Genomic DNA, 13,577 nt, shown 5'->3' with positions numbered 1-13,577 from the left:
TTCTTCTGATGCTAGCCCACAAATAACCAGATTTACTGAATTCAGTTTGACAGTTTTCCATGGTGGGATTTGAACTCATAATTTCTGTGTTGCCAGTGCAATACTTTTAACCACAATATTACTGTAACCTCCACTGATAAGTAAAGACCCTGGATTAGTCAGCTTATTACTAACTTGGCCGATTCAGATATATTCTCCTATTTGGATGCCTTGCCAAAAGAGGATTTGGAGAGCATTGAGGACAAATACACTGATGATGAATTAATAATGAGAATACACCCAAGAATTGTACAAAAAACACAGGCATTCTCCTCCCAGCTAGTGCTAGAATTAGATCCAATTCCTCCTGGGAATCCAGTAGCCCTCTCTTCAAATATCACCTTAGCCATAGCCTATTGCATTTAATATGTTTCTAATGCCCTCGTCCCTTTGGTTTAGTTTCAGGGAGATGATCTGTTGTAGGAAAACCTAGATCTTACTCTTGGTTAAACCCAGTGTACAGGATACAACTTGGCCTCACAAACTCTTTAGGACAGGTGCTGGGAATTGTTCTGCAGTCATTCTGCATGTCCTTTCTCTGCGGAAAGTCAATTATCCAGGAGGTTCTTCTTAAACCAGCTGAGGGTGAGGAAGAATAGATGAGCATTATTAGGGTATGGAAAGAATGCACATGGGGCTCTCCAACCATGTATAGCTGGTCACCAAATGCGCTGGATGGATTTTGTTCATCTCAGTGCCACTTGATTGCAGTTAGTGGCAAGATTAAATCATGGGCCAGAATTTTCCCATTGGCAGTGGGGGCGGGCCCTGCACGCTGACGTGTAAAATGACGTGCAGTGATGTCGGCCGAGTGTCCCGATGTCACTACGCACCATCGCGATATTTCATTGGGCTGGTGTGCGATGGTATCCGATGCGCGGCTGCCACTTAAGGCCCTTGAGACGCCATTCGACGGTGATTTTTCGGTGCCCATGCGATCTTTGGGTCGGCGCACGGGTGCAACGGGCAGGTGGGTAGGACACATTTGATAAGAGGGCTCAGTGGGGTCACGAATGTGCTCTGTCAAATATTGATTTTGCAAAGTTACTGATACTTGCCTGTGTAATTTGCAGTACTTCAAAATGCATACCAGCTGCTTGGACTGGACTCTCATCCTTCAGGCCAGCACTCTGCAGTGAGGAATCTTTTTTGGGCCTGCAGGTTTCAGGAAGCCTTCCCTTAGCCTGGGAATGGGAGCTGAACTCTCCACTGGAAGCACATCCTCTGAGGAGGAAGGAAGGGCTAGAAGGGGGAGGAGGCCAGGAGTGTACATTCAGCCTCCAGTGGAGCCATCTTTGGGAGGACAGGCTCAGGCACAAGGGATGCAGGGCCAAGAGGTAGTCCACGGCAGAAGGGGCCGCAGAAGACGCCACTATCCTGCTGCCAGGGTATACAGGCGGCGCAGCAGCTACCTCAATATGTCTGAGGTGCAATGCCGAAAGAGGCTCTGTCTCTCAAGGAGACAGTCAACTCCATCTGTCAGATGATTGGGCCTGAGATTTCCGTGAACTTTGTGGGTGGACACCCCATGCCAGTGGCTCTAAGGGTCACAGCTGCCCTCAACTTCTATGCCTCTGGCTCCTTCCAGGGGTCAGTGGGTGATCTTTGCGGCATCTCCCAATCAGCTGTCCACACGTGTCAAGCAGGTTACAGACACTCTGTTCAGGCATTCATTGACCTTCGTCTACTACCACTGGGACTAGGCAAGCCAGACACAGTGAGCCAGAGGCTTTGCGGCGATTGCTGGCTTCCCCCGTGTCCAGGGTGCTATAGACTGTACACATGTGGCCATCAAGGTGCCAGCAGGTGAGCGCAGTGCCTTCATCAACAGGAAGGGCTTCCACTCCAGGAATGTGCAGATAGTGTGTGATCACAGGATGTAGATTCTGCAAGTTTGTGCAAGGTACCCAGGCAGCTCCCATGACACCTACATCCTCAGACACTCCCAGGTGCTGGGGCTCTTCAGTGCTCCAGCCCGGCTGGATGGATGGCTGCTGGGTGACAAGGGCTATCCCCTCAGAAGGTGGCTCATGACACCTCTCCGCCATCCAAGAACAGAAGCTGAGCAGCTGTACAATAGGAGCCAGGGCTCCACAAGGGCTGTGGTGGAGAGAGCCACCTTCTCAAGTTGCGCTTCCGATGCCTGGACTGCTCAGGGGGTGCACTCCAGTACCCCCGAGATAGTGTGTCGCTGATAGTGGTTGTGTACTGTGCTCTCCACAATCTTGTGTTGGAAAGGGGGGACGTTGTGGACGATGAAGACGCAGTGGCTGCGGCTGCACATGATGAGTCCAGCAGTGAGTCCGAGGATGAGTACGCACAGGGAAATGCTGAGGGGGTAGAAGCTGACCCGGGCATACTCCAGGGAGGCAGGGACACCTGGGAGGCTTTAATCCAACGAACCTTCAGCTAGCACGCTGCAGTCGGATCCCCAGGACAAGCCTGGGCTGCAGGCTCCACACTCATATCCAAGTGCAAAATCTGCTTGGATAGGAACATTAACTAAGGGCCTTGTTAATAAAGCTGAATGTCCCACAAATCACTCAACGTTATTGGTAACCATCCACCTGCAGAAGAAAAGGGGCACCCTCAGCCATGGTGATATGTCTGAATTTAATATTACAACCAAAGGAACTTAAGAAAACAAAATGACAAAGGTGTTAAAAATCACACCAACTCATAAAGACCTCACTGTGGGCTAACACAAAAGCACCAGTGATAAACCCGTAAACAAAAACAAAAATACCTGGAAAAACTCAGCAGGTCTGGCAGCATCTGTGGAGAGGAGCACAGTTAACGTTTCAAGTGCGAATGACCCAGTCGCCATTCTCTCCATGGAGGACGCATGGCGCTCGGCCACGAGGCTCATTGCTTTGGCGATAGTCTGCTTAGACTCCACCATGGACACGAAGCCAAGCATAGCCTTATGTATCTTCACCAAATGCTCCCGCACACCTTGCCACATTTCCTGCGTTTGCTGCATCGCGGAAGACACCAGAGGCACATCATCAGCCACTGACTGAGCATGTGCCTGGTCCCCTGCAGTCCTCTGACTGCTGGCGCCATGGACACTCTCTGTATCTGCCAGCTCCTCCGACTGTGAAGTGCCCTTACCACTGTGCCCAAGGGCATTCTAATTCCCGCCAAGGTGCTAGTATCTGCGTTGGAGGCTGCCTGGCAGAGATGATGTGACGCTGATGCATCTGTGACTTCAGAACCCTCAGGTGAGAGGGGGGCCCATGCTGCTCCTCCTCCCGGCCCTGCTCTGCTGACACTGAAAGGAAGAACAAGGACATTGACATTGTCTCCACATTAACTGATCCAATGTGCATCCCTGTCCCCTTGATCATTATGCGTTCATCCTTCCATAAGCAATGACCAAACCATGTTGCAAACTTCAATCACTGAACATTCAGCAGTGCCATGGCTGTTGGGAGAACAATGGTGACCTCACTGCTGGGCATACAAACCTGCCCGTGGCACCCCAGCCTCACTGACACCGGCGGACCTGGGCGCATGGCGCATCTCCAAATCTAGGGCCTCCTGCTCGAAGTAGCTGAGAATCGCCACCTGGGCCGGCCCTCCGTCAGTCCTCACCCACTCGGCGGCATTATGTGCATTCTTCTCCTGAAAAGGCGAGAAAAGCATTGATTAGTGCTACTTGTACCTGGACACTTTTTGTGGACGGCCCACCCCAACCAGAGTGGTTCCAGTGCCTCTTCACCCCACTGCTGCCAACCACTCACACAAAGATGCTAGGCCAGCTGTTCCCCCCCACTCCCCACCCCTTTGCCAAATGCTGCCTACCTCACATCAGGCACCACATGGTCTAACCTTCCATAGCAAGGAGGAGCAAGCACGTGGAGCGCAGAGGACAGCAGATCAATCGTTGCCAATGCCACCTTGAAGCTCACCTCCCAGCATGTCATCATCCTGACTTTGATATGTCCTGGAGTTCCAGCACTGTGCCTAGGTGCAGCTCCTCCAGGTTGCCCCTGAATGAGTAATGTGGGACTCAGTGTACCACATGCTGCGGGTGCAGATCCCATCGCTTCACCACCCTCTCAAGGTGACCTTGGCATGGGCAATATCTGCTGGCCCACCCAGCGAAGGACATATGCTGTCAAAGATTCAATGCAGTTGCTACACTCAGACTTGAGTGGGGGTGGGGGACACCGGGGGGAAAGCCTATCTGCTGGGTGAAGTGACCAATGCCAACATGGTACTCACCCTTCCTGAGCACAACTCATTGAAGCACTTGCAACACTGGATCCCAATGCGTTGCACCACGTCATGGGAGCTGACAGTCTCCGCCACCTCCTCCCAGCACGTTCGGTTATGTGGGGGGGGGGGCGCCTCCTCCCGTCCTGGGGTATGAGCACCTCCTGCCGTGCTGCCACCTCCTTGAGGAGGGCAGTAAGGCAATCGTCAGAAAAACGAGGGGCACAATGGTCCTCTCCCCTACCCTCCTGCCTGGCCTGTTCACCAGCAGCGCTCTGGGGACCCCTTCCACTGGCCATGATTCGCAGCCTTTGAAAGGCTGCAGCAGCTTTTTAAAACAGGCTGCTGGGTTGCCATTGGACCCAGCGGTCATTGCCATTCTGCCACTGTCCGCCCACTCCTGCTGTCCTCAGGAGCCGCGATTCACGCTCAGTGGGCCTTAATTGGCCCGCCTGCATAAAATGGCGGCGCAGAACCGATCATGGGTGGTGATTGGGTCCGCGCCCATTCCCGCTCCGCCCGCCTGACAGGCAGAAAATTCTGCCCATGCTCTTTTAATTTTTCCTTTTTGACAACCCGCTGCTGTCTACAGTTCTGCAGTAAAACACCTTTACATCTTATTTCATAGATGACTTTGAACAGTGCATCAGAAATTGATTTGATTTGCCTCAATTTGATGGAAATGTTTTTGATAACTAAAAGGAAGAATTGCTGCAAGTTGCTCAAACTTAAAGCTAATTGCCACAAGGTGAGGGATGTGGTAGCTATGGTGTAAGAGAGCCATACTACATTGAAGAGGGCTTTGGGGTCAATTCTTTGGCTCTAGCTCACACTCAGATCCATTCACTACCAAGGAGCACAGTGGCCAGATTCTGCTTTGACAGCTGGAACTCTTTTTATTTTTATGGCTATTGTGGCAGCTTTTAAATTAAGATCTCCCCTCACTGATTGAGATCTCAGCAAATCTTTATCTATCCAAGTTTTAGATGTCAAGTTGAGGAAATTTGCTGAATAGTTTGTGACAAAATTTACTTATTCACATACAAAGTTCATTAATATCAGAATAACTGTAATAATTGAGCTAGGTCTAAAACCTAGTTCTATTCTTTTACATTTGGCCCTGATCATAGTATTTCATGAACCATTAGAGCCAAGTCCAATAGGTTTTTATTCCTTTGTGTTTCACATAATGTAAGTTGTATGGTAGATGTAACCAAATAGATGTCCCTCAATTCCTAATGGAATCTTAATGTAGCCCTTAATGTGTGTCGGCCTATTGTTTGAAATTCTTTGAACATATAATTTGAAATGTGTTACCTTTTAGGTGGTACATTGTTTTTAGAGTATATTTAAGTAGTGTTAGTTTCTGCGTGTGGAATTAGTTGTAGATCAGTTTTGTTGTGAGGACATAGTTGTTCTTAAATTCACCCAAGGTTTTCCCCAAGATAGTCTTAAATTTCATTAAAGTTAGAGCTTGTTGTATCCTGTCTTTTATCAATTAGATTTGCATTTCACCGTGTTGATGTACACACAGGGCTTAGTACTTTGCGTTCTCCAATTAAGCCCTTTATAAAGCCTTGTTAATTATTTGTTGAATACAGCAGACTCCCGAAGCCATGCTCTATTTGAAACTTGTTTGTGGCAGGAAACTCCCAGGAGGACAGCAGAAACACTTTAGGAACGCCCTCAAAGCATCCCTGAAGAGGTCAAATGTACCTGCCGACTTATGGGAAATCCTGGCTTGTAACTGAATAAAATGGAGAAGGCTCATTCAGGAAGGTGCCAAAAACATTGAGAAACTTCGTCAGGAATGAGCAAAAGCGAAGTCAAGGTGTCAGAGGGAGCACACAATCTTCCAAACAACCCATCTGCCCAACCCTTCAAGCACTTACCTGCCTCACGTGTGACAGTGTCTGTAGATTGCACATTGGACTTATCAGCCATCTAAAAATTAATTGAACTGGACTGGAAGCAAATCATCCCTGATCCCCCCCAAGGGACTGCTTAAGAAGAAGATTGTAAGAAGACCTTGGGCAGGGTTCACAAAGAATAATATAATGGCATGGCAAAAGGATATTTTCTCACTATTTAACTGGTAAAGATCTGGTTAAGGGTCTTTGATTTTTTCCATGGCTGCTAAGTGGGTTCCCTTTCATCAGGTTTCATTGATAATGCCCAGAGGGTGGCCACGTGGATTACCCTCACATGTTTCCAAAGCATTGCTGTTTAAATTGGGCAAGGTTGGTTTATTCCAGATAAGATCACTTCTCGTAAAATGGGACCACTTCTAGATAGTTCCTAAATTGTTTAAAGTTGCCTTAATGATGATGATAGCCAGATGAGTAACTTTGTAGGGTGTATGGAAAACCGAAAGTCTGACCTACTTAAGGTCGTGGGAATCTCTGTAGAGTCTATATAATGTTTTTAAAATTTTGTGTAGATTCCACATTTATGATGGAGCTAGCTAGCCATGTAAACGTGTCACACTGCAATTACACTTTCTAGCCAGTGGAGTTGTCATCTTTCACCAGAAGGTATAATAGTGCAACAAGTTACCATAAGCAATTTCCATTATAAATGTTAACACAAGAATTTAGAATGGAAATATAAAAATAAAGACTGAAAGTCTGAGTATAAAACTGGGAACTCGATTATGTTACAGGTTTTCTGCAATATTCCCTCATTCGTACTCTGTTAAACACCTGTGTCTACCTATGCTAATAGCATTTGGATTGTGAGCTTGCCCCATCGATGTAAGACCATGCACTGACACTCCAAATTGCGGCATCATTGAGCACTTATTATGTCTGTAAATGATGGTTTATATTTATCAAATTTAGCCAGGCCAACAGTTGAGGTGCAACAGTTGGCTGTGCAAGAGGAAAAACATCATACAAGGCTTCTATTGAATTTCAGAATTTCAAGGCAGAAGACTTCACTCATCTGGGTGATGTTTCAGTTAACAGCAATGAATTGTACTGTTGACATTTAAATATTTCTGTTAACCAAAAAAGATCAAATCAGAATGATAAATTCAACGCTGTCAATTTGTCATGACCTTTTACAGTCTCATGTCCGCCTTCTCACTGTGCAGTGCCTTGCATGAAAATGTGTCCCTAATGTGTTAAGCAAACACTTTCTCACACATTGTTGTCTGTTATTTAGTGAGCAATAGCAGCACTTCGAGGCTTATTCATTGAATGCAAAGTTGACAACTGCAAACAGCAGTACCAATTAAGATATGAGAACTAGACAAGAAAGTTGGTGCGACCTTGAACTGTATTGTAACAATGTACCTTCATAAAGAATCAGAAGGCCGTTGGACACAATGTTCAGGCATTTGTATGTCTCTAAATTTGAAAAGTTGCCTGAAAAATATGACGGGTATCAAAATCAAGCTGTTGTGAATTCAACCTGTTTTTGTAGAACAAGAGGTTTCAGTGGAACAAGTTTCTGGCTTTTTGCCTGTACTCGTGACTCAGCAACGTTGCTCCTTTAAAAAATGTTGAAGTGGTAGTTGCAATATTTCATATTTGCTTCTGCTTTCTTGCTTCACCCCTGTAGATGGTGCTGTCCTTTCAGAGCGTCACACGACAAGATAGTACAGTGTGTGCAAAAAAAAAGCACCTACTGAACAGCACCATCTGGAGGCCTGGCAGTCATAAATTGTTTTTCTGTTTAACTCGGCCCACGCAGCCTTGCCTATAATCTACATTTCCACTTACTTGGCGTCATCAAAGGTTGGAAGTGTTCATCAGGTATGACTTTCACTTAGGTCGCTACTTTTCCTGCAGCTGCTTGTCAATGTTATTTTTGTTACTAAGGCCTATATCAGCTTTATTTCTTGGGAATCTTGGGGAACACTGATAGGCATCCTCTGTTTTTGTTTGTGAGTTTTTTTTTAGTTGGGGTTGGTGCTGAAAGTTATAAATTGATCAGTTACTTGTGCCATTGCCAAAGTTTGCAAACTTGAAACAAATGGCCATTTTCATGTTAGTGTGCTTCAAATGATCCAGCAGTTGTCCATAAGGCCCATTTGGAACAAACCAATTTAATAAAAGGCTTTTTTGTTACATAAAACAAATAACTTTATCACGAGTAATAATTGAATTTGTTGAAAGACAAGCCAAGCGCACATTTTAACGGAAGCTTTTTGTTTTTTTAAAGTTTCTGCACCTCAAGAATTCCACTCTCCCCTTGGTGTCAGTCATTCAAATGAGAAAAGTGCCACTGCTCGCTATCCTTCAGCAAAATGAGAATCCCATTATTAAGCTAAAGAAAACTTCCTTGGATCTCCCGTGTAAAGGGAGTGGTGCAGAGCCACAGCCTCTAAATAATATTGATTTTGTTGCGCCCCAGATAACTCACCTTTAAGTTTTCAACCCACAAAAATGAAGACCTGTGGCAGTGGCCATGTTTCCTTGAAATCCTTTTAGGATTTATTTACATATTTTTAAGGTGATTGGCAAAAGAGGTAATGGCGACACAAGGGAAAACATTTTAATGTAGTGAGTGGTTAAGACCTGGAACGCACTGCTTAGTGTGTGGTGGAGGCAGATTTAGTCGTCACTTTCAAAAAGATTTAGATCATTATCTGAAGAGGAAAAATTTGCAGGGCTATGGGGAAAAGGTGGGAGGTAGCACTAGGTGCCATGCTGTTGCAGAAAGCTGGCACAGGCACTATGAGCAGAATGGCCTTGTTCTGTGCTGTAACCAGTCTGTGATTCTAATGAACTGTACATGTTCAAGTTTCTTCTTCTCCAGGTAGCAACCTTGATTATTTGAGGGTCGCTGAACTATGGCTTATGCTGTGATTTTACTGCAGGGCAGGGTGTGGAGGCAGGCCACAAGTCCACTTCATCCGGAACTGGGATGGAACCCTGTGCTGTTGGCACTATTCTGAGCCACACACTAGCCTGGCTAACTAAGCTAACTGCCCCTCCCCAACCTCAGATTTATTAATGCAAGTTAATTCTTGCTTCAGTGCACAGCTGCTTGGTTATCTTTTAAAAATTAAGGAGCCTTTTTTCACACACACATCTGTAACTCTCTTTGTGAGGCAATTGGAACTTTGAAGATTGAGATTGATAGGTTTTGTTAGACCTATCAAAGAATAAGGAGCAAAGATGGATAAATGGAGGTGGGGTCGAGATCTGGTAGTAGCTATTTGAATGGCAGAGCAGACTCAAGGGGCTGAATGGCATGCTACTATTCCTAATGCTTCTACGAGATTTTCACTTTGTTATTTGGTAATCTTAAGAATATTCTTCACAGTTATTTTATAACTTTTCAGCTATTCAGAAATTGACATTTATTGGGGAATTTACTGTTTTATTGATAATGATGCACTGTTCTCACATTTATTTGCCTTGGACTAAGACAGAAAAATAACAATGTAAGCTTTGTACCATTATTTAAAAAAGGGATAGACTTGAGTAATTACAGACCAGTCAATTATCTGCCCACCATTGAAAAAAGTTCAGAGGGTCATTATAAATCATCAATTGGAAAGGCTCAAATTAATCAAGTATAGTCAGCCTGGATTTGTTAAGAGAAGGTCATGTCTGACTGAATTTTTTGAGGAGCTAACAAGAAGGGTTGATGAGGAAAGCGCATTTGATTAGTCTGCATGGATTTTAGCAAGGCTTTTGACAACGTCCCACATGGCAGACTGGTCGGAAAAATTGGAGCCCGTGGAACCCAAGGGAAAGTTGGATTCAGAATTGCTTCCATAGCAGGAAACAAAGGGGAAGGTTGACAGGTGTTGTTGTGAGTGGAAGGCTGTTTCCAATGGAGTTTCACAAGGTTCAGTACTAGGTCCCTTGCTATTCATGGTATATATATCAAAAATTTAGACTTAAATGTAGAGGACATGATTTTAAGAAGTTTGCGGATGATGTGAAAATTGGTCTTGTGATTGATAATGAGGAAGATGGCTGTAGACAGCAGAATGATATCATTGGTAAGTGGAAAACGGAATTCAGTCCAGAGGTAATGCATATGGGAGGTGGAGGACAAACAAGACAAGGAAATAAACAATAAATGATAGGATTCCGAGAATTGTAGGAAGACAGAGGAATCTTGGCGTGCATGTGCATTGATCCCCTGAAGGTAGTAGGGCAGGTAGATAAGGTGGTGAAGAAGGCACATGGGATACACTCCTTTATTGGCTGAGGCATAGAATATAAAAGGGAGGTTATGCTAGAACATTATAAAACACTAGTTAGACCACAGCTAGAGACTCTGTGCACAGTTCTTGTCACCACATTACAGGAAGGATGTGAAGGATCAGGTAGGGTACAGAGGAGATTTATGAGAATGTTGCCAGCACAGAGCTTTGAGGAAAGATTGAGTAGGGTGGAGTTGTTTTCTTAAGAACAGAAGAGGCTGAGGGGAGGTTTTGAGGCGTATTAAATTGAAGTATTTAGATAGGTCTTTCCTATCCACTCTATTTCCCGTATCAGGGAGGTCACTGATCTATGATCAAATAGATCAAAATTGACAGAAGGATTAGAGGGATGCTGAAAAGTAATTTTTTCACCCAGAGGGTGATTAGGGTCTGGAACTAGCTGTCTGAAAGGGTGGTGGAGGCTGAAACTCTCATTGTATTTAACAACAATTTGAATATGCACTCGAAATGCTGTAACCTACAGGACTATGGACCAAGAACTGGAAATTGGGATTAGGCTGGATAACTCTTTCTCGACTGGCACAAGCACAATGGGCCAAAAGGGTTCCTGCACTGCTAACTTTTTATGTTTCTATACGATATAGTTTTTCTCAAACAATTTTGTTTGTGTGTATTCACTCAATCATGCCACTATATCCTGCCAACCACAACTGCATAAGAGCACTTGTTGCATTTTTGGGTACAGTTATATGTCTACTTTTGCATTGATAGCATGTATCTTTGATGTGGATCACCGCAATAGTAGCAGTACAACTAAAGTCATGAGTTGTGGGGCCTCCTCGAGGGGGTTATCTCATAACACTTTGAATTGACATCAAACACAGTATAACTGAGTCAGAATATCAGAAGCTCCTGTTGCATGAGTATGTAATCCAGAGCTGCACTGTCAGAGGTGCCAATTTTTAGAAGGGATGTTAACCAAGATCCTCTCTGTCCTTTCAGTTGAACATTAAAAAAAAATTCCACACTTTTTGACAAAAAAGGGGGTGGGGGATTCTACATTTATCCATCTAGCAATACCACTGGAAATCACGTTATCTGGCTATGCATCTCATTGCTCTTTATGAGAACTTGCTGTATGCAAATTGGCTATTGCATTTTCCCCCATTACGTCAATGGCTATACCTCAAAAGTACTTCATTGTGGTGTCTTGAGGTCATGAAAGGTGCTATATAATTGCAAGTTCTTTATTTTTCTTTTTTTCTTATGCCTACTTATCTGACTTATGACTGCAATTTAAATACTTGTTTTAAAAAATGCTGAACTAATCTCTTGGGTAAGCAGAAGTCAGATGTGCCGCTGTTTTCAGAATCTTGGCTGTGCAAAATTCTATGGCGATGACCTCCAGACCAATTATACATTCATACCCACTGGGTGAGAAATTGGGATCCTTTGTGCCTTTTTGCAGTATCCTTGGAGCTCCAAAATGGCATCTGTAGTGCACGCACCTTTGGATGAATCCTGTCAGAGACCATATTGGTGAAGGTGTTAGCGCACCTTGCAGTGAATGATCTGTGGAAGTATGCATGACGTCAATTAGCATATAATTTTGATTTGACACCAGTGATGCCATAAGAATATAAGAACTAGGAGCTGGAGTAGGCAATTCAGCCCCTCGAGCCTGCCCGCAATTCAATACTATCATGGCTGGTCTCATTTCGGCCTCAACTCCAATTTACCGCCCTCTCCCCATAACCTTTCAATCCATTACTAATTAAAAATCTGTCTATCTCCTCCTTAAATTTATTCAATGTCCCGGCATTCACTGCACTCTGAGGTAGTCATGTGGAGCTCAGTTTGTGCCCTCTCTTAACCTTGCACTGCTGAATACATGCACTACAGCCATTTTTGTTTTATTCGTTCATGGGATGTGGGCGCCATCCCCAGTTGCCCTAGGGCACTTAAGAGTCGACCACATTGTTGTGGGCCTGGAGTCACATGTAGGCCAGACTAGGTACGGAGGTGGATTATTGAACCAGATGGGATTTTACAACAATTGACAATGGGTTTCATGGTCATCATTAGACTTTAATTCCATATTTTTATTGGATTCAAATTCCACCATCTGCCGTGGCAGTGTTCGAACCCGGATCCCCGGAGCATTACCCTGGGTCTGCCATTACTCTGGATTACTAGTCCAGCGACAATACCACTACGCCATCGCCTCCCTTAAGTTTCAAGGGATCATTGTCTTAAAGGTTAGCTGCTGGCTTTTTTTTCTGGCTGTTGCTTCAATTTTACCATTGTTTGGTGTTTTGTTGTTTACCGTTGCTTTGGTCAGTGAAAGAGGAAAGGTAAAGTGTGGGACTGTTAGTGAATGGAGAATAGGTGTTTACAGGGAGTTATGTGGCAGGTGCTGACGGAGCTTTTGCTAACTTTTGGATTTTGCACAAGCCAGCCACTTGCTTGCGGAATGCTGTGGCAAATGAACAGAGGGCTTGCAGAGCAGGATAAGCTGCTAGAAGAGGGAGAAGGGTTTTAAGCAGGTGGCCATGTCTGTCTGAATTTCAGTGAGGAACAACGTATTAGGTGCCTGCGCATCACTAAGTATGTTCTCACTGAAATCTGCCATTTGCAGCCACAACTGTGATCTCAGAGCAGTGCCAAGCTTGCATTATCAGCAGCTGAGCTGAGGTAGGGACGGAGTTGGACGATATTAAGAGGTGGGAATAGAGGTGGTTTTAGTGATGGCGTGAATATATGGTTGGAAGCTCATCTCGGGGTCAAATATGACACCATACTTGGTCTGGCTATCGGTCTGGCTCAGTCTTAGACAGTTGCCAGGAAGATGGATGGAGTCAGTGGTTAGAGAACAGAGTGTCTGGGACTGAAGATGATGGCTTTGTATAATATTTAGCTGGAGGACATATTTCCCAGTATTTAATTGGAGGAAATTTCTATTCCTCCTGCTCTGGATGTTGGGCAAGCAGTCTGGCAATTTAGAGATAATGGTGGAGGTGAGGTAGACCTGGCTATCATTAAACTACAGTTGAAAACTGGTGTTTTGTTTTTGAATGATGTCTCTGAGGGACAGCATGCAGGTGAGAAAAGGAGAGGACCAAGGATAGATCCTCGAGGACATCAGAAGTCCTTGTAATGGTTGATCACCTGGTTATGACTGGAACAG

General features: G+C 44.8%; 1 protein-coding gene across 10 annotated transcripts in view; it reads left to right on the top strand.

Annotated features, from left to right (window-relative positions):
* The window catches only part of LOC121292998 (ataxin-7-like protein 1), a 310,112-nt gene that overhangs the window by 79,555 nt on the left and 216,980 nt on the right, over positions 1–13,577 (top strand). The window contains exon 1 of one of the 10 annotated variants that reach the window (XM_041215555.1): positions 8,000–8,018. The exons of the other annotated variants lie outside the window; for them this stretch is intronic. The gene's annotated coding sequence lies outside the window, so the exon portion shown is untranslated. Of the gene's footprint in view, positions 1–7,999; positions 8,019–13,577 lie in introns of those variants that run through there. 10 annotated transcript variants of the gene reach the window in all.

Source organism: Carcharodon carcharias, chromosome 21, assembly GCF_017639515.1.
Source record: "Carcharodon carcharias isolate sCarCar2 chromosome 21, sCarCar2.pri, whole genome shotgun sequence".
In the NCBI taxonomy this organism is placed as follows: Eukaryota; Metazoa; Chordata; class Chondrichthyes; order Lamniformes; family Lamnidae; genus Carcharodon; species Carcharodon carcharias.
This window is presented reverse-complemented; position numbering and strand designations above follow the sequence as displayed.